Genomic DNA, 26582 nt, shown 5'->3' on the forward strand with positions numbered 1-26582 from the left:
TCTTTCTGTCTCTTTTATTATTTGCTCTGGGACAAGCCAAAGACCCCCATAGTGAAGAACTGAAGGCTTCTTCCACCAGCCATGGTTCCAACCAACTTGGAACCAACCAATTTGAAACTCCAAGCCTGAAGTAGATCTACCAGCCCCAGTCAAGCCTTCAGATGCATGCAGCCCCCAGAGACAGCTTGACTGCAAACTCATGAGGGACCCTGAGTCAGATCACCCAGCTAAGCTTCCCCCAGATTCCTGCCCCTCAGAAACGATGTGAGATAATAAATGTTTGCTATTTTAAACTGCTAAATTTTGGGGGGAATTTGTTGCTCAGCAATAGATAAAAAATTTGGAATAATGGCTTCCTTCCAATAACATACTGAGGACTCAGAATAAGCGTGGATTAGAAAATATTTGGTAAACCTTAAAGGATTAAGTGAATGTTGGAGCCATACAAATAGATTGGAAGATAATATCTAGAACACCACTACCCCAAAGAACTTTGTGTGCGGATGGAAATGCTCAGTCCACGTTGTCCTGTATAGTATTACTGAACACTTGACATGCGGTGAGCACAAAATGAGGAACTGAAATTTTTATTTAATTTTGAATCACTTAAATTGAGATGGTCATAGGTGGCTAATGGCTACCATTTTGGACAGAGTGGGTCTAAGGGTTTCTACCCACAAATGACTTTTCCAAGACAGAGTCAAAAAGAACGCAACATTTAAAAATCATGATCATGTCACCTTTACCAGTTACGAACTTCTGAAAGAGGATTTGTGTTTTTTATGAAGTCCAGAAATGACAGATTGAGTGGAAGTAATTATGTCTTTCCTTGTGTGAAAAAGAACCACGCATTTTATAAAACTGGGGTTTTTTTGAGACCTCAGAGAGATTTCCTCTTGTGTGTATGTGTGCAATTTATTGAACATGAAATTATGGACTCAACTGACGGTCTCACACGATGGCTAATTTGCACGATTGACTGAACAGGCATGCAATGAACCAAGTGCGCCCACAGTTACCTTAGCCACACGGGGCACGGCTGACTCATCCACCTGATGGGTGCGAGAGACTTAATAACTGAGTGGTTCTTGGCACCACCTTATTTAGTGATGTCATTTGGTAAATATGCCACCCCAGATGCTAACACAACGGCCCTAAGTTACTTGTAATGATAGTTAAGCCTAACTAGGCATAGACTTAAGAGATCGTACTAGTTAAGGCTTGTAGGACGCCAGGCATGTCATGCTGTTAGTAGAGCATACACGTTCATCTCGACGTTCTTAGTCTTCCTAAATAATATATGTTGAATTGTGCTCTGTAATAAAGCTGATATCACTTAAATGTTGACTCTGTCCTTAACCTAAAATCCCTTTGTCGTGTCACCGCGTGCCTTATATCCTCAAGCTTGCAGTCACATAAGTGTAAGACATCCACTGCTGCTCCTGACACTGAGACAGGATGAAAGGGACTGGTTATCCCCATCCATGGAGAAAAGTACAATCCGATTCTTACTTCATACTACACACAAAAATATCCCACTGCTGAATTAAAGACCCAAGGCTCTAAGTCCAATTGTAAAAATAGTTAGAAGAAAATATAAGAAAATAATTTATTTGGGGCTATGGAAGGATTTGCTAGATAAGCCATACAACGTTCTAATCGCGAAAGAAAAGATTGGGCAATTCGATTACATAAAAATCAAGAACCTCTGTTTATCAAAAAACAGCATTTTAAAAAGTGAAAATGTGGGGTGCCTAGGTGGTTCAGTAGGGTAAGCATCCGACTCTTGACTTCGGCTCAGGTCATGATTCCACGGTTCATAGGTTGGAGCCCCACGTTGAGCTCTGTACTGACAGCGTGGAGCCTGCTTGAGATTCTCTCCCTGCCCCCCCCCCAGCCCTCCTCAGCTCACTTGCTTGCTCTCTCTCTCTCTCTCAAGATAAATAAACTTAAACATAAATGAATAAACTGAAAATGCAGGCCAAGGACTGGGAGAATGTTCATTTAACAAATATAATTGACAAAAATGTAATATCTTTAATATAAAGAAGTCCTGCGTATCAAAAAGAAAAAGGCTCAACAGAAAAACAGGCAAGATTCAATAGAATAATGGGAGAAGTCACAAACCTGCAACTTGGAAGAGGAAATGAATAGTGATCGTACACATCACGGGGTAAACTGTGGCCCCCAAAATGTGCCTCCCTAATCCCTAAAACCTGTGAATGTGACCTTTTTGGGAAAGGGGTCTTTGCAGATGTGATTACATTAAGAATCTGGATCATTTCAATCATCCTTGATTATTCGAGTGGGCCTAAATCCAATGGCAAGAGGATTTAGAGGACATTCAGGAGAGAGACACCCAGACCAGTAAGGCCACAGGAAGGCAAAGGCTCTGTAGTCACGAGCCAAGGAATGCCCAGCACCACCAGAACCTGGGAGATGCAAAGAAGGATTCTTCCCGAGAGCCATCAGAAGGAGCACAGCCATACCGACACCTTGATTTGGCACTTCTGGCCTCCAGAACTGTGGGAAAATACATTTTTGTTGTTTCAAGCCACCCAGTGCAGGGTAACAGGTGAAGGCAGCCCTAACAAACGAATGAGGTGCATAAGAAGAGAAACCTTTATTAGTAGAGAAATAAAAGTGAAGTCGTCAGTGTAATACCCTTATATACAAATCATACTGGCAAGGGGTGCCTGGGTGGCTCAGTCAGTTAAGTGCCTGCCTGCGGCTCAGGTCATGATCTCACAGCTTGTGAGTTAGAGCCCCGCATCGGGCTCTGTGCTGACAGCTCGGAGACCGGAGCCTAGTTTGGATTCTGTGTCTCCCTCTCTCTCTCTCTGCCCCTCCCCCCCTCCTACTCTGTCTCTCTCTCTCTCTCTCTCAAAAAAATGAACATTAAAAAAATTTTAAAAAAACAAATCATACTGGCAAAAATTAAGATGCCTGATCATATCAGAGGTGGCTCAACTTGAACTCTTACACTGCACTGGTTGGATGCAACTGTTACTCTGATGCAAGTATGTGGGAGAACAATTGTGAAGATGAATCTGCATGTCCCCTCAAAATCCACCAATTCTCCACCAGGCTTAGTACACCCAAGAGGCACATACCCGAGTGATATGTATAAGAAAATTTATAGCAGTTTTTTTTTTAAGATTTTATTTTTAAGTAATCTTTACATCCCACATGGGGCTTGAACTCATGACCCTAAAATCAAGAGTCGCATGCTTCACTGACTGAGCTAGTCAGGCGCCCTGAAATTTTATAGCGGTTTTGTTCATAATAACAAAAACCTGGAAACACACACACACAAGAGAATGAAAAAATAAATTACACCATCTTCACATTGTGAAATTTTCGCAGGGGAAATGAAATGTACTGTTGTTACACGTAACAATATGAATGATTTTTAGGAATAGAATATGGGGTAAGAAATAGAAATTCTAGAAAATTTGTTCAAAATCCAGCAAAACGAAACAATATGTTGTGCGGGAAAATATGCATAAGGTATAAGCCTATTTGCTTTTATTTTTTTTCAACGTTTTTTAATTTATTTTTTGGACAGAGAGAGACAGAGCATGAACGGGGGAGGGGCAGAGAGAGAGGGAGACACAGAATCGGAAACAGGCTTTGAGCCATCAGCCCAGAGCCTGACGCGGGGCTCGAACATCACGGACCGCGAGATCGTGACCTGGCTGAAGTCGGACGCTTAACCGACTGCGCCACCCAGGCGCCTCAAGCCTATTTGCTTTTAAAAAGGATCATGGCTACTTGAGGAGAGAAGGCTGGTGGATGGGATAGCGAGATACATTCCGGCATAGGAATATTCTAGTTCTGAGATAGGGAATGGGTGCCTCGTCTATTGTATTCATTCTGTGCTTATTAACTTAAAGATATCTTATGTAAGTTCTTCTTTTAATATGTTATTATTAAAAATACGTAATACCAAAATGATACAACAGGAAAAGGAGAATGTTGTAGTAATTAGGGCAACCTAAAGCGATCGATGTGTCTGTTGAATACCTTTTGACAGGTATTTGGAGACATGGAAGGCAGCAAGAATGGATATAAGCTCAAATTCAGGAACGGAAAGAAATAAAATGACCCCGGGCACATGTGTTGAAGTGAGGCTAGCTGGTTCAGTAGTTGGTAGAGAAATGGGCCAGCTCAGAGGAAGGGAGATAGATGGGACTGCCTAGATAAAAGTCTGCCACATCACAAAAGGCTTTCCTAGACACCTAAGAGTCATGCTTTGAGGAAAGATAAATTAGTGAGATCAAGAGGTCAACGGGAACAGGTGCTCTCTGGAAAAAAAAAAAAACATGTCAGAGTACCCAGCTAGGATACCTACTTGGGCCTCTTGGCCAGGGGACAGACGGATATAACCTCGTAACTTGGCCTTATGTCAGCTGTTTGAAATGAGTGTGTGTGGAGATGGGCAGAGCTCAGGTGGTTTGTTTGTGTGTGTGTGTGTGTGTGTGTGTGTGTTTTGTTTTGTTTTGTTTTTACCTGTATGCTTAGGTCTTTGGTACAAAACCCCAGGGCTTTGCACATTCACTTACTGGCTGTAGGGAATTACCCTATCTGAAATGTGCCATCTGTTTCCAGTTGGGACCCTAACGGACACAAGCGGGCCTATTAATTACCTCTCTCGAACCAGCTGTTGGCAACGCTGGGCGTGGTTTCCTGGCAGCTATTACTGCACACTATTTGCCTATATTCTTTGTAAACAAAGGCGTCAGTACAGAGCAGTGATTCTCAAAGCGTGGTCTCACACAGAGCAGCACCAGCACCTGGGAACTCGTTAGAAATGCCAAGTTTGGCTGTACCCAAGACCCCCTGAATCCAAAACCCTTGAGGGGGGCTAAGCAATCTGCTTTAATGAACTGTTCAGGTGATTCCAGCAGGAGACCCATCAGCCGACGGAAATCCCAATAGATAGTGCAGCATCCTGCCCAGAGCGGTCGAACTTTTATATTTTTTAATAAAAACTGTATCTTGGGTACAACGTGACGCTTTGATCTACATACGCGGAGTAAAGTTATTACTAGAGTCAAACTAATCAACATAGTCATCTCCTCACATAATTACCTTTCGCGTGTGTGTGGTAAGGGTACCTCCTGAGATCAACTTTCTGAGCAAATCTCCATTCTACAATACTAATGCCTATAATCATCATGGTGCACATCAGATCGCTAGAATTTATTCATCCCACATAACGGAAACTCTGCACCCTTTGACCAGTATCTCCCCATTTTCCTCATCTCCCCACCCCTGGTAACTATCATTCTACTCTCTGCTTCTATGATTTTTGACTTTTTCTAGATTCTACACGTATGTGAAATCATGCAGTATTTTTCTTTCTGTGTCTGGCTTATTTTGCTTAGCATCATGTCCTCCAGAATCATCCATGTTGTTGCACATAGCAGGATCTCCTTCTTTTTAAAGGCTGAATGACACTCCATATATATATATATATATATATATATATATATATATACCACCATTTCTTTATCCGTTTATCCATCAATGGAGACTGAAGTTGTTTCCATACCGTGGCTATTGCAAATAATGCTGCAAAAAACGTGGGAGTGCAGATATCCCTTCGAAGTATTGTTTTAATTTGCTTTGGCTATATGCCTAGAAGAGAGATTGTTGGATCATATGGTAGTTCTATTTTTAATTTTTTATGGAGGAAAACCTCCATACTGTTTTCCATAGTGACTATACCAATTTACATTCCCACCAACAGTGCACAAGGATTCCTCTCTTTCTCCACATCCTTACCAACATTTGTTATCTTTTGTCTTTTTCATAATGACCATCCTAACAAGTGTGAGTTGATATCTCGCTGTGGTTTTGATTTGCATTCCCCTGGTGATTAGTTATGTAGACCATCTTTTCATGTGTCTGTTGGCCATGTGGATGTCTTCTTTGGAAAAATGTCTATTCGTGTTTTCTGCCCATTTTTCAACCATGTTATTATTATTATCATTGCTATTCTTTCCATTAAGTTGTATGAGTTCCTTATATATTTTGTACACTAACCAGATATATAGCTGACAAATATTTTCTCCCATTCTGTAGGTTGCCTTTTCATTTTGTTTTCTTTCATGTGCAGATGCTTTGTATTTTTTTATGTTTATTTTGAGAAAGAGAGAGAGAGAGAGAGTGAGAGGAACAGGGGCAAAGAGAGAGAGGGAGAGAGAGAGTCCCAAGTGGGCATTGTACTGTCAGCACAGAGCCCAACATGAGTTAGGCTCAAACTCTGCGATCATGACCTGAGCCTAAATCACATGTCAGATGCTTAACCAGCTGAGCTACCCAGGTGCCCCGGAAGCTTTAAAAAAAACAAATTATTTATTTAGAGACAGGAAGGGAGTGCACAGTGGGGGAGCGGCAGAGAGAGGGGGAGAGAGAATCCTAAGCAGGCTCTGCACTGATAGTGCAGCGTGGGGCTCGATCCCACAAACCATGAGAGCACGACCTGTGCTGTGATCAAGAATCAGTTGCTTAACTGACTGAGCCACTCAGGAGCCCCAGCTCCCATAAGCTTTTTAGTTTGATCTAGCCTTTGTTTATCTTTGCTTTTGTTGCTTGTGCTTTTCATGTCATATCCAAAAAATCATAGCCAAGATCGATGTCAAGAAGCGTTCCCCCGTATTTTCTTCACGGAGTTTTACCCATCCCAGGTATTTTGTCTAAGTCTTCGACCCATTTTGAGTAGATGTTTGTTTACAGTGTAAGGGGCTTAATTTCATCTTTTGCATGTAGATATCTAGTTTTCCCAGCACCATTTATTGAAGAGGCTCTCTTTAACCCACTGTGTATTCTAGGTGCCCATGGTGGAAATTAGTTAACACTGGGGCACCTGGCTGGCTCAGTTGGTGGAGTGTAGGACTCTTGATCTCAGGGTTGTGGGTTCGAGCCCCACATTAAGTATGGAGATGACTTAAAAGTAAAATCTTAAAAAAAAAAGTTAACACTGTATGCTTGGGTTTATTTCTGAGCTTTCTATTCTGTTCCATTGGTCTATTTTTATGCCAGTATCAGTGTTTTAAGAACTATTACTTTGTAATATAATATAGCCTGAAGGGAGGAGGAAAGGGAGGGGTTATTAGGAACCAGGAAGAAAAGAGTCAGGTTTGGCCACCCTGAGAAAGAAGGGGCTTGCCAGTGCAAGGAAGGTCAGTGATATCATCTGCAAGGCCCCATCTCCGGGGCACAGAGTTGAGTGCAAAAGGGGAGCAGGGGAAAGCTATTAGGTACCTGCCAACTCACGTCTTTCACTTAGCAGCCCTAACTGCAGATGAAAGTTGACAATGAGATGATGGTTCCAGCCACAGGCAACACACGTTCTGAGTTCTTGTCCCATTTTCTGCCGTCATGTGAGGAACCAGCACAGTCTGAGTCTGGCTGACTGAGATTTGTGGGATTCTCCAACACTACAGAAATAGAAGAGGTTAGGAGGGAAGCTCAGAGACAAGGGGAAACCATTTCCTCCACATGAATTTAATGTGGGGTGCGTCTCAGGGGATCCTCATGCCATCATGCAAAGTGACCCAAGGCCATTTCAACAATGTCCTAAATAGATTACTTTATTGGAGATTAATGACCTGAAGGCTCCTGTTGAAGAGATTTGTGTTAGTGGCATCATCATCTGATTGTACAGCTCACACCCTTCCCAAGCCTCAGAGTGAGGGGAGGAAAACAAAGCGAGACAAATTTCAGCCTGCGACAATGGCTCTCGTCAGTTGCGATACCAGGGCAGAGGCAGGCCAGGGTGTAGCCGCTCCGGCTCCATAGCTCATTGGACGTTCACCGTGTTAATTTTGTGGGTTGGCTATGCCCCAACCCGAAGCCGTGACAGTGGGGAGAAAAATGCTTCTAATCTTCCGGCAGGATTTACCATCGGAGAGGGGGCTTCATGGGATCTCCGCCACCACATCTACCTTTCAGTGCATTGTGACAAGCCAACGGTGTAAGTGGGTGACATCGTTGTGCTTGGGAGGACGTTATGAGAGCTTAAGGAATGGTTCTCTGATGCCCTATCCGTCTTAGATAATGACTAAAAATGATCCCATGAAAAACTAGAGTTTTGTCATGACCTCGTAAATCATCGATAGCCTAATATTCCAAGATCGCCACCACTACCACACCTGGTCAGCTCCCAGGATGGAAGATCTTCCAGGGGGTCAATATTTAACGTCTACTGCACAGGGCAGGGCACCTGTACGGAAAACCCAACAAAAAGCTCATTGTTCAATGTTTAGTTTGACAGAAGTTACTAGTTCTTCATTTTTAACACGTCCTGATTATTACTATTAATTTTTTTGGAAAGCCTCCTGAATCATGTCTCTTAATGATTCTCTGAGGCAAAGTGCATTTTGATGAAATAGTCAGCCATAAAGCGCGTTTCCATTGTGCTTCATTTGGCACTGACTCCCTGAGATCATATTGCTCGGATGTGAAACGAAAGATTCTGGAAATGAATTGAGTACCTTGACTACAGAGGCCAAAGTAACTGGCTTACCTCTGTTTGGTTTTTTGATTTTTCTTTTTTGAACTTGTACATTTGTCTTCTTTGGTTTGTTTATTTTCACTGTGAAGAGACAACATTAGTTCTGAGATGTCCTGTTTAAGTAAAAAATGTATATAATTTGCCTTTAGACAATGTGTATGCATTTTAGACAGGTTTAGTAATGGGAATGTATTCTCGACTACCTTTAGCACCAGAAACTTCCTGTTGAATAATAATTTTTGAATAGTGTTTTTATTTCAGTGCATGTTTTAAATACAGTAAGTGCTTCTTCGAAGAGGGCTAACTCCTTGGTAGACCTTAGCCTTCCAATTCAAGTAAACTCATTTCTGAAAATCTTCAGGATGCCCTAAACTCTTTCTCTGTTAAGTTTAATGTTCTTCTGGGGCACCTGGGTGGCTCAGTCAGTTGAGTGTCCGACTTCAGCTCAGGTCATGATCTCACGGTTTGTGGGTTCAAGCCCTGCATCGGGCTCTGTGCTGACAGGGGGAGCCTGGATGCTTTGGATGCTGTGTCTCCCTCTCTGCCCCTCCCCTGCCCATGTTCTCTCTCTCTCTCTCTCTCTTAAAGATAAATAAACATTTAAAAATTAAAAAAAAAAAAAAGTTTAACGTTCTTCTGAAATGGATGAAAAGTTGGTTTTTTAATTCTACTGTACAGACAACTCCTATTTGGTATTGCATTTTATTTCAACCCTTTATTCTGTCAAACTTCAGTTTCACAATCAGCTATGGGAAAGCAAGAGTCTTATGAACACTGCAGCGTTTCGATGGCTGAGTTTCACCTTCACTTGTGCTGCCCCAGACAGGCTGCGTACAAGAGGACACAGCGGCTCTGATTCTGATACTTCTTGAGAAGGAACAAGGCAGACACAGCATCCAGGAGAGCGGCCACAAATCCTTGGCTGTTTTCATTAGGCAACTTTTTCGTAACAAATTGTGCCATTGTGATCAGTATCTTGGCAGGCTGCATTAATTCATTTTTGGATAAGATTGCATAGCCAAATGTAGATAGCTAATTTGAAATACCCACTTCAAAAAGTGGTAAATGTTTTTATGCATTCTATGAAACTACCAACCAGTTAACTTTATTTTAGGCTCAGATTTTGACCTCTTAGTTGGCTAAATTTATACTGCACTTTCCAAGTGCACAGACGCCTTTTTCAATGCATCTACCCAGTAATAATGCATTGAACCTTCATGGAAATATCGTTTGTTGAAGTATACAAGTGATACAGGGGAAAGAGCATGAGATTTGTAGTCAGACATGGGATGAGTTACCTCACAGCTCAGAGCCCTAGTTTTCTTATCTGAACAGATACGTGATAATATTTAGCCAACAGATTATTGAAGTATCACGTGTAAGTACCTGAAAAAGTATGAAATGTAGCATGTCCTCAAATACAGGTTTCCACTTTCTCCCTTTTAAGATACATTTGTTATCTATTAGCTGTTGTAAAGTGTATTCAAATTCTACTTATTTGAGCAATAACCTAAAAGTCTGTTTTATATCTTTAAAAGGCATAGATTAGGAAATTGTTATATAGGAAATTTTATCTCCTAGCATAATACAACTCTTCATGCTGAACTCTAATACGCTTTCTTCCAAAGATTTGGGTCTTTAAACTATCTTTAGCCCTGTTATCAGTGTTTCAGATAGGGCCATTTGGATGCAAATTAGCCAGAAAATGAACTCCCGTAGAAGTATTCATTTAGAGACCAATATTGTAGTACTCTGATCAAAGAACTCCCTCACAAAATGGGATCACACAAAGGTCAGTTGTAATAAAACAAAAGCATAAATCAAAGTAGAATCTTCCCATAAATCAACAGCAATACACACAGTAATCACATCCATCAAGATTATTTATAAATATGTCGATAAATAGTGTAGCATCTCTTGGTTTCTCTTCATGTTTCCTAGTTTATACAATTTCAATACTTTATAATGTGACCTGTAATGTAAAAAGAATCCCACTGTTTAGTAAATATCTATCCATTCACTTCCCTTAAGGACATTAAAGAGAACTTACCCTAGGATGTTACTTACGGTTGTTAGTCCTTTATTCTTTGGTGCGGGTGGTTCTCAAACTTTATCAGGCATCGGAGCCACCATGCGCTTGTTGAAACACAGATTGCTGGACTCCACTCTCAGAGCTTCTGATTCAGTAGGTCTGGGCTGGGGCCTGAGAATCTGCATTTCTAACACGTTCCCTGGAGGTGCAGAGGCTGCTCGTGCTTTGGCTGGGAGGGCAGGAAAGGGAGTGCGCATGCTCAGAGAGAAGAGAGAAGCCCGCCCCTTTTTTTCCTCCTCCTTCGCTCTGTTCTCTCCCGCCCCAGTCTTAGGATGGAGCTGTAGCCGAACCACCGTCCCGTGGACAGAAAAATGTTTTGTGTTGGAAGTCTCTGAGATTTGGGGGTTGTTTGTTATCCCGGCAAAAGCTGACCAATGCGTATCAGTTCCCTGTTGCATTGTTTAAATAGCAACATTTGGAAACGATCTAAGTATTCATTAAAAAGAATAAATAAATTGTAAAATATTCAGAGGGTGGAATAAAAGTTAAATGGAGTGAGCAATCGCCACCGATGTGAATATATAAATCTTCAAAACAAGGTTGAAAAAAAACCTCGCTGCAAAAGACTATGTACAGCATAATATAATTTATAGAAACTTCAGAAAACACCAAATACTGTTCTATATTCCTTACGGATATATATGTAGTGAAACTATTAAAATGTGACTAGAATAATAAATTCTAAACTCAGAAGAGTGTTACATCTCACACAAGAGTGAAGAGAATGAGATTGATGAGTAGAGAATAGAAAGCTTCTGTATCTAAAAGTTCCGTTTCTTAAAAAGAAAAATAGGACTCGATGTCAAGATTTGACAAAGGTAGAAGATGGGTACAAAGCTAGTGGATGTGCTCTTCTACCTGTGTTCCTTCGCGGTCCGAGTTGTTCTAGCACGATAAACATACCTGTTAAAGAAAAGAGCCTCCCTTAATACTGTTTCATTGACGACTCATTATGTCCAGGAGCTTTCGGCGTGTGGCAGATGAGTGAGGCTGGGATTTTGAGAGTCTCAGATTTTAATAAAACCAAAACAATAGAAATAAGCAGTACAAACACCTTGTGGATTGGCCTTGTGTGTTAAACATGGACAGATATCGAGCCGTGTGGTGTTAATGGTGTGCAATACCAGTTACTTTCTGTTTCTAGAGTGCTGTTTCACTTCCTTGGTTGGACAATTTGATTTGATTTGAATTCAGTAGAAAAGCTTGGATGGGCTTTGAGAGATTACACGTGAACCCCAATTTCCCCTCCTTTTGTTTTAAGCGAAGACAAGAAAAGAGAATAACTGGGGTGGGTGTGAGTCTGTCCAAACTTCACCCACTCCTACCCTTGCCTTCAGGAGGAAGGCAAGGGTATAGTGTTGCCTTCAATATATAGCTCATCAGAATAATCTGGAGAGCTTTGGGGAAGCATAGTCTTCCCGGCCCCACCTCAGATCCTACCAAACCTGAATTTTTCCGGGTGGAAAGCAGAGGATCTTTATTTTTATTCCTTTACGTTTTAAACTTTTTTACAATCCTTATTATATTCAAGGGCCACAGTCCCCCAAACCTCTACCACCTGAGCGTTTCTCTTCTGGATTTGCTCCTCGCTGCTAGATATTGTCCATTTTATCTATTGTATAAAGCAGGAAGCAGGCGCTAAAGACAAAGCAAACCAAGAAATGCAAAAAGTGATCACATGATATAAAAATTGATTTGCACAAGTATTAAAAACTTCTATGGGTCTGTCAGGAGAGCAAGCCGGTTACAGAATGAACCCTACCGAGCCCTCGATTTTGAGTTTAATTTACAAGTTGGCATTTGTAAAAGATTTCCTTGTGGCCGTGCTAAGAGTATTTTGTGTTCCGTGGCCGTATATGCCTTTTGCCCAGAGTACGTACCATAACTCCTATTCAAGGTGCAGGATGTGGAACTACAAGGTACACGGTATGGAGAACATTGATTTGGCAGCTGGGATCTTTCAAACTGAAATTGTTGTAATGATAACCTCTTACAGGTTTTCTTTCAAAGACCTCTGTGTGTTCTTAGTTGACAGTGTTTTGCTAGCATTTATTAAAATATTGATATGTTTTTATCCCTGAAACTTACGCGCTCACTAACTCTTCATTGGTGTGTGTGTGTGTGATTGAGTGTTACAACCCCGGGGAGCAAGAAGGAAAATCAAACAGAAAAGAAGGAGAAAAGGAGGGAAGCAAATCCAAGATAGTGGGTCACCAGTTGGCTGCAGTTCTACTAGAAAACACAGCTGGTTGCCTAGCCACGCGGGACATCTTCTGAGAGGCCATACGGAACTACTGCATGTTGGAACAATGTCAATGGGAAGGAAGGGTAAAGAATGTGCCAACTCCTTCCCTTCTCCCTTCTTGCGTTGGTCAGAGTTGGCCTGAGTGCCTGGTTCTCTTACAGAGCCCGTCAGGCAGCCTGGGAGACAGAGCCACGGTAGGGAAGTTATGGCACCACCATCTACAGCCTGCAGCCTTGAGCAGGTGCACTTTGGTGATGACGTAAAAAGTGCAGGTGGGAGGGCGGAGGCACGCAGCCCGAGGCGTACGATGAAGAGCTATGGGGCTGTGCCATGGGTGACTTGGAATACTGGGAGCGGTGGAGGCAGTGCGCCCACAGAGGGAGTTAGGGCGTAGCCTGTCCTAACCGGAGCCTCTCCGTGCCTGGATGCCAGCCTGGCCTGTTGGAGGTTCTTCAGTAGCACCAAGCCGAAAATCCAAGGCCAAGCACGGCCTGGGAGGCATATGAACCGGCTCTGCTACGCCAGGTCTACAGGGCAGGCAGTCAAGAACACGATTCTGGCGCATCTTGTGTCAGAAAGTAAGGAAGCTGCCAACCTTGGGTCTTGTCAAAAGGACACAGTGCCAGCTTGAGAACGCCTGCTGGCCGAAGACATGGTCATTTCAGCAGCAAAAAGGACCAGTGCAACGGATTGCGACACATCGAATATATAATACAAAAATGCCCAAGTTAATAGGGATACTCCAAAAAATTAGTCGCGCTCACCGGAGGCAGGGATGGGGGTGGCGGAATTGGGTGAAGGTGGTCAAAAGGTAGAGCGTCAGCTCTGAGATAAAGAAGTACCGGGGATAGAAGGTACAGCATGATGACCACAGTTAACGCCGCTATGTGGTACACTTGAAGGCTGCTGAGCGGGTAGACCCTCTAAGTTCTCATCACAAGGGGAAAAAAAATGTACGAATATACGAGGTAATGAGTTTCGACTAAACTTACTGTGGCGATCATTTTGCGATATCCGCATGTCACCTCAGATGTGTTCAGAGTGGTATGTCAATTCTATCTCAGCGGAACTGACAACGAATGAGTGAATTAATTAATTAATCAACAACTAAATAAGATGCAGAAGGAACAATAGAATTTGAGGATGTTCATCCTGCACCTTTTCATTGAATAATGGATCTAGGCGGTAATAAGCAAAGGCTAGAGAAAACGAAAGTGGGCAAGGGAGACAGTACCTCTTTAAAGAGGTTTAGAAAACAGGTCAGCCGAATACATTTTTGGGGTCTTGTTTGGATTTTGATTCAAACAAACCAGCCTGAAAACACACCTGAAAGAAAACCTGGGAAAACCGAACACACACTGGGTGTTAGATGACAGTATGGATTCACCACTAATTTGTCGAGTATGAGCATGACATTGGGATTATGGTTGTCGTTGTTTTTTTTAAGTCCTTTCCTGTTCGCTATATATACTGTCTCCGTGCATGAGATGATGTGGTGAGTGCAGTTGGCTTTTAAAAAATCCAGAAGGGGGCAAAAAATTGGGTAAGAATAGATGAGAAAATATGGACAGAGGGTGGCTGGTTTGTTGGAGCAAGGTGGGAATACGTGGCATTCATTATACCGTTATCTCGACTTTTGGGTTTGTTTGACAATGTCTATAATAAAAGGCTAAAAAATTAAAATACATGAACAAGTTCTTTTTAAACAAACATACAAGCTCCCCAGTCGGTTCCGATGAGTCGGCCAGCTTTGGGAATCATTTAGGTAGAGAGGACCTTGGAAGAAAGGAGAGGCAAGGGTGGAGAAGCTGAAACAGCTTCCGCCTCCCTGCCACCCCCAACCCCAGCCCCACTGCTTCCTGTGACAGCTCTCCCAGAGTGGGTCAGCAGGTTATTCTCAAGGACTCGCCATCCCAGTGATGGGAAGACAATGCGGAAGAACTCAGGATGCCTGATGTGATAGCTGGCAGTTCTATTAAAATTTCTTCTCAGATAGAAGAAAAAGATTAATGAGTGTTCATATTTAGCTCCTATTTCCATGAGAAAGCCTGTAGAAAAAGCATTTGGAAAAGCATCTATGGGAACTAATCTGGAAAATAAATCAAATTAGTCACTGTTGAGGCTTGAATTACAATCCGAAATAGGATACATTTTGTTGTTGCTGTTGTTGTTGTTGAGTGGCTAGCTCGAGGGAAGAACTTTATGGGGGGTTTAATGACACAACATTTACTATTAATTATTTCAGAGTTAGTTTAGCTCAGAGTGTAGTGTAATTCTATGGAAATAGCACTGGACTGGATGTCTTGAGATCCAGGTTTGATTCTGGATCGTCCCCTGACAAGCTGTGTGACTTTCTTCACTTCACCCTCTCTGAGGCTTAATTTTCTCATTTCTAAACCAAGGAAGTCTGGGGTCCTTCCCGCTTTCAAATTCAATTTGTGAATACAAATGCACTCATTCCTTTGCATGCACTGTTTCATTTACTCCTAACAACTAACTTATGCCACAGGGTCGTTTTATTATTTGCACCAGACAGATGAAGAAACAGAATTAACGGGAATAAAAATCTGACGAAGCAGATTCTCAATAGGTGTCGAACAATGAAAGTTTAGGTGAGCTCCAATTTTCATTCTCATAGAAATATCCAGTCATTGACTTTTTGTGTGTGGTAGTGTTCATTTATAGCAGTTGAGACTCAAAGGATTTAGACATTTGAAGTCTTTTGAAGCTCGGAAACGTTAGAGAAATTGGATTTCTCTAACCATTATGAAAATTTTGCATCTCAATAGAAACCATCATTTGTAAGGTCCAACAAGAGCATTTCTACAAAATAGATTCTTTTCCACCTGGATTTGTGTGGGGGGGTATGTGCGTGCATGTGGGTAAATTTCTTAAAATTTCAAGGGAATTAAGTGAATCAATAGTATGCATTAACTCTAAGGTGTCTTAAAAAATAAGTGAAAGTTCTCTAAATTTAAAAGGATGAAATTCTGGGGCACCGGGGTGGCTCAGACGGTTGAGTGCCTGACTCAGTTCACGTCATGATCCCAGCCTCGTGGAATTGAGCCCACTCATGCTGCACGTAGAACCTGCCTGGGATTCTCTTTTTTCTCTCCCTCTGACCCTCTCTCCCGCTTGCCCACTCTCTCTCTCAAATAAAAAAATTTTTTTTAATTAAAAAAAGTTGAAATTCATTTATTTAACAAGTATTTAGTGAGCATTTACTACAGACTCCTTTGCTCGAAGTGCATCTGAACCTTTAGTGTGGTTCAGGAACTGCCTGGACAGGAGTGGAATCAGCTCTTAGCCAGGCACCCTGGGACAGAGCCTGGTGTTACCTGCCTGATTTCCAGGGCCATTAGTCCTTTAGACCACCCACAATGCACTGCGGCCCGACATCCACGAGAAAGTTCAAAACGCCAAACCACTTGTGGTACTCAACAGAGCCTTGCATATAATACAGGACTCCGTGAGTGAACACGGAATTAAAGCTAACATGAAGATTGGCTTCTCGAGGAAAAAGGCTGCCAAATCCAAGGCCATTTCAGCGGGGGGGGGGGGGGGGGGGGGTTCAGGTGGCCATAAATCGTGTTATTATCGTAAGGGTTTCTCTTGTGCCAAACCAAACTGGCACTGTTGGAAAGATTTGATTTCCTCAATGACATTCAGAGTAAAGATACCTGTTTTTCACTTCTTCTTCTTTTTTTTTTTTTTGGTTTCTGCTAACGTTGACAGGTGAGCATTGACTGTTACTTTGAAAAAAAATTATAAGTGACCAGCTGAATGAACCGATTACCAGAGATGATTACTCTCAAGGCAGCTGTCACCCAGCAGCCACAGTAGCCCCAAGTGCGCATGGAGCACCTGTCACGGGGGCTCCTCTCAGGGACATGAAGAGTAAAAGAAACACAGAGAGTCTCTGACCTTGAGAAAGTCCCCACCTCACCCGCATCCAGTGCCATGTGGATGAGCCCCAACGAAAAGAGGCTGTTTAAAACTTTGTGTTTGATGCTTTAAAAAAAAAAAAAAGTATTCATTTTGAGAGAGAGAGAGGGAGACAATCCCAAGCAGGCTCTACACTGTCAGCACAGAGCCTGATGTGGAGCTCAAACCCAGGAACTGCGAGATCCTGACCTGAGCCGAAATCAAGAGTCGGACACTTAACCAACTGAGCCACCCAGATGCCCCTTTTACCTTAAAAGGTGTTTTTTTTAAAACACATTGGTTGCTATTTCATTTGATTTCTAAACACATTTTTTAATGTTCTATTTATTTTTGAGAGAAAGAGACAGAGTACGAGCGGAGGAGAGGCAGAGAGAGAGAGCGCGAGACACAGAATCTGAAGCAGGCTCCAGGCTCTGCGCTGTCCGCACAGAGCCCAAAGCGGGGCTCGAACCCACAAGCTATGAGACCATGAGCTCTAGCTTGACAAGCTTCACTTGTCAAGCTTCACTTTGACAAAGAGTCGGATACTTAACCGAGTGAGCCAGCCAGGTGCTCCTCATTTCATTTTTAATGTCAATTCTTGAATGACACTTTCAGGCAAGCATTGGCTGAAATCTAACGTGGAAGATGGTCAGACCTCATTTTTTGGTGATGGTGTCTTCCTGCTGAAAATAATGTAACAAAAGGCGTACATTCTGAAGGCGGCCCTCACTTATCCGTTATGTGAACCGTGTATAGTTACAACGCTGACGTTGGCTAAAAAAACCTGATATTCTTTGGGGGCAACCTCTTTCATGCTAATGCCACCCATGTAGCTCTGTAGGCTCTGGCGAAATGGAGGGGAACTTTGAGGGCTGTTAAATTGACAGGCATGTTACTCTGTCTTAAGTTGTATGACCATGGAAATTGTAAGCCTTTACAAAACCGTTTTTCTAATTTACAGTGCATTTTAATAAGCATAATTCGGTTATGAATTCCCAGGAGCACAGAACAGGAAGCAACACTGTAGGTGGCTGATTAATAATTTATGTTTATCTTTAGCAACTAACCATGTCAATATGTGAAGATGTTTTGAAAGAAACAACAGACTTCCTTTGCTATGTAATTTCTTTGGGATATTTCATTTTTTAAGTGTTTATATCAAAATGTATTTAAAAATGCACTGCTCATCCAAATAGTAATTGTAACTCACGTTTAATGCAATTTATATAAATGTTGAAGGGTGGAATCTTATTGGCTCAACAACTGTTGAAGGAAATTTCTTTCCTGTTATCACCTGCTCTGTTAAAAATATCTTTTTTTTTTTTTTTTTTTTAACATTGTTCACATCTCTAGTCTTTAATATACTTTGGGATAAACCAAAGAGGCCCAGGTCATTTCCTCTTAAACTTCTCAAAGTTTTTTCCAGACTGTCCTCTGTGTTAGCAATAATTGTATTATTATTTTTGTCTTGGGCCATTACATACCGCTAATTTATGTTTTCTCAGCTCCTCACAAATTGCTTGGTGCATCAAATCTTTATTTTTCTGGTGATATATAGTATTTGGTAGAAGGCTGGATCTTTCTTAAAGGAAGTAATTTCAGTCAATATCATCATTGAGATGAATTAGTAAACTTATTGATGAGTGTTTTATAAATATTTATAAAATATTCCAAGTATTTAACAACGGATAAGGCTAGGACATGGACCAATCAGAAGAGACCCGAGCCATAAAGCTGAACAAAGTCCTGCAGGCTCCTTTAAGGGCAGATGTGAACCCTTCAGTTGCTGGATCCTGAGAAGGTAGGAGGAGAGGAGAGCCAAGGGAGAGGCAGAGGAAGGATGCAAAGCCTTCAGGGAGCTCGGAACAGTGATTACACGCCAGGGGTCTCAACTCTTGACATTTTGGAACTACTAATTCTTTGTCGTTGGGAGCCGTGCTATGCATTGTGGAAGGTGTAACTGCATCTCTGGTTCTATGCCCCAGGTCCCCTTATGACCTCCCCCTCAGTTGTGACAACTGGAAATATCTCCAGATATTGTCAAATGTCTCCCGCGAGGAAAATCACCCTAGCTGAAAACTGCTGCTATATGCTGTCTGCTACAGAGATATTTCAATATTTTTATAACCATTGCATCCATACCATCACCCAGTGTCTTGAACTGTTACCTCCCTTGTAGTGCTGAATAAAGATTTATTCAAGAAAGGATTTGTTCAAGTAGTCAACACTAGGAGTAACCTCTTAGGAAAGGGTAACGTACTACTTTGTAAAAAACTTTTAAAGTTTATTTATTTTTGAGAGAGACAGAGACAGCATGAGCAGGGGAGGAGCAGAGAGAGAGGGAGAGAGGGAGAGAGAATCTCAAGCAGGCTCTGCACTGCCAGCAAAGAGCCCAATGTGGGGCTCGAACTCACTAAACTGTGAGATCATGACCTGAGCCGAAATCAAGAATCAGATGCTCAACCGACTGAGCCACCCAGGCACCCCAGGGTGACTTATAAGTTGTCTATTGTACTTTGAGTGCAGGTATGTTTTGATGTACGACTAAACAGGTGTTTAGTGAGACCCTTCAACATGTTGACCACAATATTTGACCCTGTGGAGGCTTCTGGAGCATGAGCCCAGGGCTTGCTGTCTGTAATTCTTCTCACTCTACACTCTGGATCGTTTCCCCCACTGTCAAGGTTTTCACTTACGTGCAGATAGACTCTACATCTGCATCTCTATCCCTCTCCCTCTTTTTTTTTTTTTTTTTGAAATTTTATTTATTTGTTTTGAGAGAGAGTGAGAGAGCCGGGGAGGGGCAGAGAGAAAGGGAGAGAGAATTCCAAGCGGGGCTCAAGCCTATGAACTGTGAGATCTTGACCTGAGCCAAAACTAAGACCCAGATGCTGAACCAACTGAGCCACCCAGGTGCCCCCTCACCCTCTTTTGAACTTAAGCTGCATTTTTTCTGGCCTTGTGTATATTATACCTTAAATATGAAATCTAGAGAAGTGAACTCAGTTTTGCCTCACCTCCCTGAATCAAGACGAACTCCATGTCCTGCTTTGTCTAAAGGAATTAGATCATGATCACCCCACTCATGGTGGTAATCTAGAGATAACACTTTCCCTTGCAACTTTTACATACAAACAATAATCACTAAGTCCATTCAGCCACCAAATGGTCTGGACTCCATTCCCTTCTCTTTATTTCCTGCCCACTCGGATTAATTCTCATCTCCTGACTGGTCTTCCAGACTCGGGCGTGTCCTCTCTCAAATCCAAACTTCATACTCCGCTCCTGGTGTCATCTCTCAAAATGGCAACGTGATGCCCATAAAATGCTTTTGTTTTCTAAAAGATTAAATCTAAGCTCTCTAGCACAGCTTTCTAGACCTGGCCTCCACTGGGTCTTGGAGCCTTCAGCTTGGCCTTCCCTGATCTAGCAATGCTGAATAACTGTCAATTCGCCCTTACACTAGGACCAACTTCTTCCTTTGATCTGGAATGCCCTCTTGACCCTTTGTCACCACACCCACTCCAAATTTTAGTTCAGGTGATACTTCTTCTGGGAAGTCTTTCTTGAATTGTTTATCCTGGGCTCAATGGCTCTTTCATTTATGGTAACCTGGGCCCTCCTAAATTGTAGCATTGTCACCCTAGGTTGAAAGGATCTGTTTAACGATTAATTGGTTTATCACTGGGGCTGAGACTATGTCTTATGCATCTTTGATTTCTTAGTTGCTGGTATAGAGGTTTAATAAATGCTTCTGGTAGGGGTGTCTGTGTGGCTCAGTCCAGTAAGCGTCCCACTTCGGTTCAGCCTGTGATCCCATGGTTCATGAGTTCAAGCCCTCCATCGGGCTCTCTGCTGTCAGCACAGAACCCATTTCAGATCCTCTGACCCCCTCTCCCTCTGCCCTCCCCCCTAGTTCTCTCTCTCTCTCTCAAAATAAATAAATAAACTTAAAAAATGCTTCTGGTATGATCTCAATTCTGGAAGAAAGAAAAAAGCTAGATATATAGAAAAAAAGGCTGGAAGGATACCCATGTGACATAGCTAGATTCTATGCTTTTGACATTTTACTGGAACTTTCTCCCACCTTGGTCACAAGAAGTTATCAGTGTGAGACTTATCCACCTTACTACATGACATATGGAAAACACAGTTGCAAACCTGAGGGAAGGCTGGAAAGAGATGAAGAGGGGAGAAAGAGAAGAAGGAAACAGAAATAACAAAAGCATAACTTTGCTAATTGTATCACATTAAATCCTGTTCTCCCAACCTATAACCCTACTTCTACTGAGAAAAATGAAACAATTTTAAAACAGAATGAAAGCCCAATTACAACAGCGCTGCTTGCTTCCTTTGTAAATTGTGAACAATGCCCACCCCTCCTTCCTCACCATCCTGCACCCACCCCACCCTCAGAAATAAACCTTACTGCAATACAAATTAAGTTTTGTGATTTTTTTTTTATTCCTGCTGTTTTCAAGGACTCTAGCTCAATTGAGGACATAAGGCTAGCAGATGGCATAGTTTTAAAGAAGTTATAATATTTGGGTTGAAATTCCCTACTCTGTTAATTATGGCCCTGAAGACTTCTCGTCACAAAAGCAAAATTGTACAACCCCTTGACATTAAGAATGTTGATACTCAGGCCCTAATGCAGCTGCCTGTGCATGAGGCCAACAGATGGGCACAGTGTTTTTAAAAGCAGTAAAAGCCTGCATTGCTGAGGTTTAAATTTTCTAACCCGGTCACCAAGGCTCTGCAAGCTCGCTGCTTGAAAAGGAGGGCTGGGTGCTGCTTCCTCATCTGAAGAGCCTGCTGGCTCTTCGGTACCCTCACTCTCCCAGCCCAGCCTCCTAGAGCCACTGGGAGAGGGATGCTAGAAGACATGACCAACCCAATGAGTGTGTCACAGAAGATACTCCTGTGGTCGGCTCGTCGTCATGAGCCTGGCCCTCACCTGGTTCTGTTCTAGAGGAACACTTCAGAATAGGGCTAAAGGATAAAGGCGACAAGATGGAAAACCAAAAGAATTATGCTATTTGCATATTGTTTCTAGAACATGGCATTACATTTGCAAATCGATGAGGATCTATGTATAGTCTGTCAACAAACAAGGGAAACGTTACAGACCTTTTTGATCTACAACAGCCTCTTTAAAAGAAACATTTCCATGCAATCCGTGTGCACGTTTCCTAAGCTTGATAAATATTGTAAAATGTGGGGTGATGAACATAGACATGGAATGTCTGTGAATGGAAGCTGAATTTAATCACCAGAGAAGCCAAATTTGAGCAACACAGCATGGTGGGAAAAGCCTAACTTTTCCACCAGTCTGGCCTAACTAAGCTCAGATCTTTTTTCTGGCACTTATGGGCTGTGTGACTTTAAGGAAATCACTCCATCCACCGGCCCCCAGTTTATTCAAATGTAAAACTGGAGACATAATAACCTCTTGACAGATCTTGGTGAGTTCTGGTGAAACTTGGTGAAAGTTTGAGTTTAAGGTATCACTGCTCATTAAGTGATACTTCTTCCTAATGGAGATTCAGTTTGTTTGCCAAAGGCTCACCCCTTGTCTTTCAAAGGCCCTGTCCATGGCCCTGAGGCCTGACCTAGACTTTTGCTTCAGTCTTCTCTCCTGTGATGCTGGCTCAGACATGTGGTCATTTTCCTGTTCTGCTTCAACTCCAGGTCTGTAGGCTGGGGTATGGCTTCTGTACTATACAGGTGCTTTAGAGGGACCATTCATTTTATTTTCTGTTGTGAAGGAAATGACAACTAAGGTTTGGATGTTGCTTATTGATAAGAAGATAAGTTTCATTGCCCAACACACCGACATTAAATTTTTATGGGAGGAAACAATAGGTGTTGGTGAGGATGTGGAGAAAAAGGAACCCTCGTGCATTTTGGGAATGCAAGCTGATGCGGCCACTGTGGAAGACGGAATGGAGGTTCCTCCAAAAATTAAAAATAGAACTACCCTACAATCCAGGAATTGCATTACTGGATATTTGCCCAAAGGAAATAAAAACACGAATTCAAAGGGACGTATGCGTGCCTATGTTTATGGCAACATTATTTATAGTGGCCAAATTATGGAAGCAGCCGAAGTGTCCATCGATGGATGAGTGAATAAAGAGAAAGTGGTGTGTGTGTATATATATATATATATATATATATATATATATACACAAATATTTAGCCATAAAAAAGAATGAAATCCTGCTATTTGCAACAATGTGGATGGAGCTAGAGAATATCATACTAAGCAAGATAAATCAGAGAAAGACAAATACTATATGATTTCATTCCTATGTGGAATTAAGAAACAAAACAAACAAAAACAGAGTGTCAAACCAAAAAGCAGACTTTTTTTTTTAATTTTAGAGAGAGCACATGTGCACGCACAGTGGTGGGGAGGGGTGAAGGGACAGAGAGAGAGAGAGAGAGAGAGAGAGGATCTTAAGCAGACTCCATGCTCAGTGTGGAGCTCAACTCAGGACTTGATCCCATGACCCTGATCATGATCTGAGCCGAAATCAAGAGTCAGACGTTTGACAACTGAGCCACCCAGGTGTCCCCAAAGAGCAGACTCTTAACTACAGGGAACAAACGGATGGTTACCAGAGGGGAGGTGGGGAGGGGGCATGGGTGAAATAGGTGATGGGGATTGGGGAGGGCACTTGTCGTAATGAGTACTGGGTGTTGTATGGAATTGTTGAATCACTATATTGTACACCTGACACACAGTATGTTAACTATACTGGAATTAAATTTTTTTAAAAAATGTGTAACTTTTATGGAGTGAAGAAACTAGCTATGAAGAGTCTGAAAACATCAAAAATCACACATATTCTTGGGATCAGTATCAAAACATTAACTGAACATTGACTGGATATTAACTGGCACTCTAAAACATATTGACAGAAGAAACTCCTCGTGTCATACATACTAATGCTGGACTGCCTGCCAAGTGGTTCCAACATTCGTGAGAGGCTGAATGCAGTTTGCTTTAGTTAGTGAGGTGGAGTACGGCATGGGGGGAGGGGGGAGAATGTAGGTAAATCCCGTGTTCTTGCTGATTCTGGAAGAACAAGCAGCAGCAAGCCCCACTTGTCTTTTCCAGCAGTAAGTTTATACTTGACTAGGGCAGAGAATTGCCTCAAAATAAATCAATTTCTATTAGTCACCCACTCAGGGGAGGCTGTGGAATTGGCTCAGGGGGTTGGCTTAAGGAAGGGGGTTCAGAAGCCTCATTTCTGTTGACCCTTGTGGACTGATTGCCAGCAAGATCTGCTCTCAGGACAGAATTGCCCTCTCCCTGCGGAACTGGTGGACCTCCTCCCTCTTTTACCCACTCTGTCCCTAGAGGATGGACAAGCAGATAATTATTTATGCACAAACCTAACTTAATCCTGGTTTTATACCTTAAGCACCTTCTCGCTCCTATTCAGCCAACTCTCCTGTCCAGGTCTAATGTTTGGGCCCCCTTGACGACTGAACACTTTCTTCGGGCCCCTTAGTCTTTCTTCTTATTATTTTTTGATCACCCATTACCCCTCCTCTGTTGCATTTTTCCCTCCTCAGTCATCTATTAGCCCCAGTGCTCCTGTTCTTTCCACTGCTGGTTCCTAGAAACAATCTGAACCCAGCAGTGCATAATTTAATTTGAGTTTTAAAGTCAAAGGGCATCTGAGCACTTGAATATCATGCACGGGGCCTAACTGTGAAATGGAAGGTTCTCGCTTCAAATAATGGCATGTTAGGGATTAGCAAGCTGTATGGAAAGGTATGTCATATCCAGGGTAGGAAAGCCTGGCTGAGAAAATGGGGATCTCCTGAGCAATGAAGTGTCTGAACTCAGATTTAGTAAACATTGGAATACGTGGTTTGATGAACAAAATTATTTTGAGAAGACAGCAGAATCGAACTTAGAATTCACAAATGATTTGCTTGGAAATTTTAGACTGGTGAATGAACAGCATGTGATGGCGTTGCCCTATCAAAAATTGGAAATTTTTGATGGCGTTGCCCTATCGAAAAGATACCACCACAAATCATATGATTCCGCCTTCCCCAAATTTACATCCGTGTTCTTTCTCCCGATCTTTCCTTCCCTACAACTTCCTCCACCAGCTTCCAGCCACACACTCATTGGGCACTTAAATGCCACCAGCCCCGAAATATTCTTTCCTGGTTGTACAGAGAAAAGTTTGTTTTGAATTTGATGCAGTGACCTCTGTATGTGCTACCTTTATTCAATCGTATACCGTGTGTTATAAGAAAAAGCTTTCTTTGAGATCTCTCCGTGAAATCAATTGCAAAAATAATCAAGTGTTCCATTTAAGGGCCTTCCCCTTGGGTGTGCCCCTGCCATACAGGACCTGGCCAGTTTCAGCAGGTGCCGAAGGTAAATAAAGATCTGCTTCCCTAATTGTCCTTTCATGGGTTGAGGCAATCATGGAAGCAGCAACAATATCAACTGAATCGTAACCATCACTTGCCACGTGCTTCCCAGGCGCCAGGCATTGTTCTAAGCACTTTCTGTGAATAAACTCATTTAATCGGCATGACGGCATGACGTTTCATCTGCATGACAATCCTACAGGAAGGTACTAATCGTCTACTCCCAAGGGACAGGCAAGGGCCTGTGCCAGTCTTCCACTTGTCTAAGAAGGCACCGGGTTCCGTGTTGTGCCTTTGGCCCAGCTCAAGAACACTTTCCTGGCAAACAAGTGCCAACGTCGATCCCTACAGGGATCCCTACCAAAGTGTGACCCAGAGGCCTGAGGCCAAATGGATTTGCAGAAAAGTTAATTTAATCCTATTCCTGGGCACTGAACACATCTTTTTTTCTTATTAAGAACAGTGGATTAAAGGAACTAAACAAGGGAAGTTAAATCGGATCCAAAAGCCTCATAAAATAATTAAATACTGAACATGACCTATTGAAGGCCAAATGTGTCCATAATTAATACTAAATGAATGTCTGCAACACATTTCTAAAGTATGCTTTGTTTTACTAGCCACCGTAATTGGATGCAATTCAGCAATTCACTTAACTTTTTTCTGAAAGAATGGAATTCATGTGTTGAGGAATTGATGTGTGTTCTAATGATTGTTTTTGCTTAGTTTGTTGCTGTTGAGAACCAAGTCACGGAACAAAATTTTTAGGAAAGAGCACGAACTACAGATTTTATCATAAAAGGAACCAACTTAATTTCCCTATGCACGGGTACCCTGTCCTGCTGCTATATAAACTCTGTGTTTTGACCTTGGAAAATGGGGCCTCCCCTTGCATAACGTTGCTCAGTAGGAGGATGTGGCCTTGGTTAGTGAGGATTTAAGGAACCGCATGCAGACCGACGCGGATGAACGAGCGGGTACAGGTGGAATTTGGAATTACGCGTTGAAGTGAGCAAGGATTGGTTAAAGACTTTAAAGCTTTGAAGCTGAAGACTGGTCTTGCTCTCATCACGGCTAAAGAATGAAATTCTCCGAGCAAAAATATATTGAGTGATAAGATAATTTGGGTTGATCTTTCCCACCAGCCTCACCTTCTACCTTTGAAGTGTGTGAGGTACAAAAGCAAAGAGAAACCAGCCAATTGTGAATCACTACTTAATTATTCATGAGGTATATGGTCTATGTTAAAGAAAGGGATTGGAAATGTTTGATGTGTTCTGCCTGAGAGACAGATATTATCGTGGGGTATATTTATCTCAGGAAGAGAATATAAAACATGCAGCAGTTATATGTTACAGGGCAGGAAGAGCAAAGGGTAGAAGTTTTGT

General features: G+C 42.2%; 1 long non-coding RNA gene across 1 annotated transcript in view; it reads right to left on the reverse strand.

Annotated features, from left to right (window-relative positions):
• LOC113604704 (uncharacterized) overlaps nt 1–26582 on the reverse strand; it is a 133670-nt gene that overhangs the window by 2506 nt on the left and 104582 nt on the right. Inside the window, exons 5-8 of the long non-coding RNA XR_003426732.2 lie at nt 11475–11519; nt 10592–10785; nt 8537–8605; nt 7285–7448 (exon numbers count right to left, since the gene is read on the reverse strand). This is a non-coding gene — a long non-coding RNA (uncharacterized LOC113604704). The remainder of the gene's footprint in view (nt 1–7284; nt 7449–8536; nt 8606–10591; nt 10786–11474; nt 11520–26582) is intronic.

Source organism: Acinonyx jubatus, chromosome B1 (assembly GCF_027475565.1).
Source record: "Acinonyx jubatus isolate Ajub_Pintada_27869175 chromosome B1, VMU_Ajub_asm_v1.0, whole genome shotgun sequence".
Taxonomy (NCBI): domain Eukaryota; kingdom Metazoa; phylum Chordata; class Mammalia; order Carnivora; family Felidae; genus Acinonyx; species Acinonyx jubatus.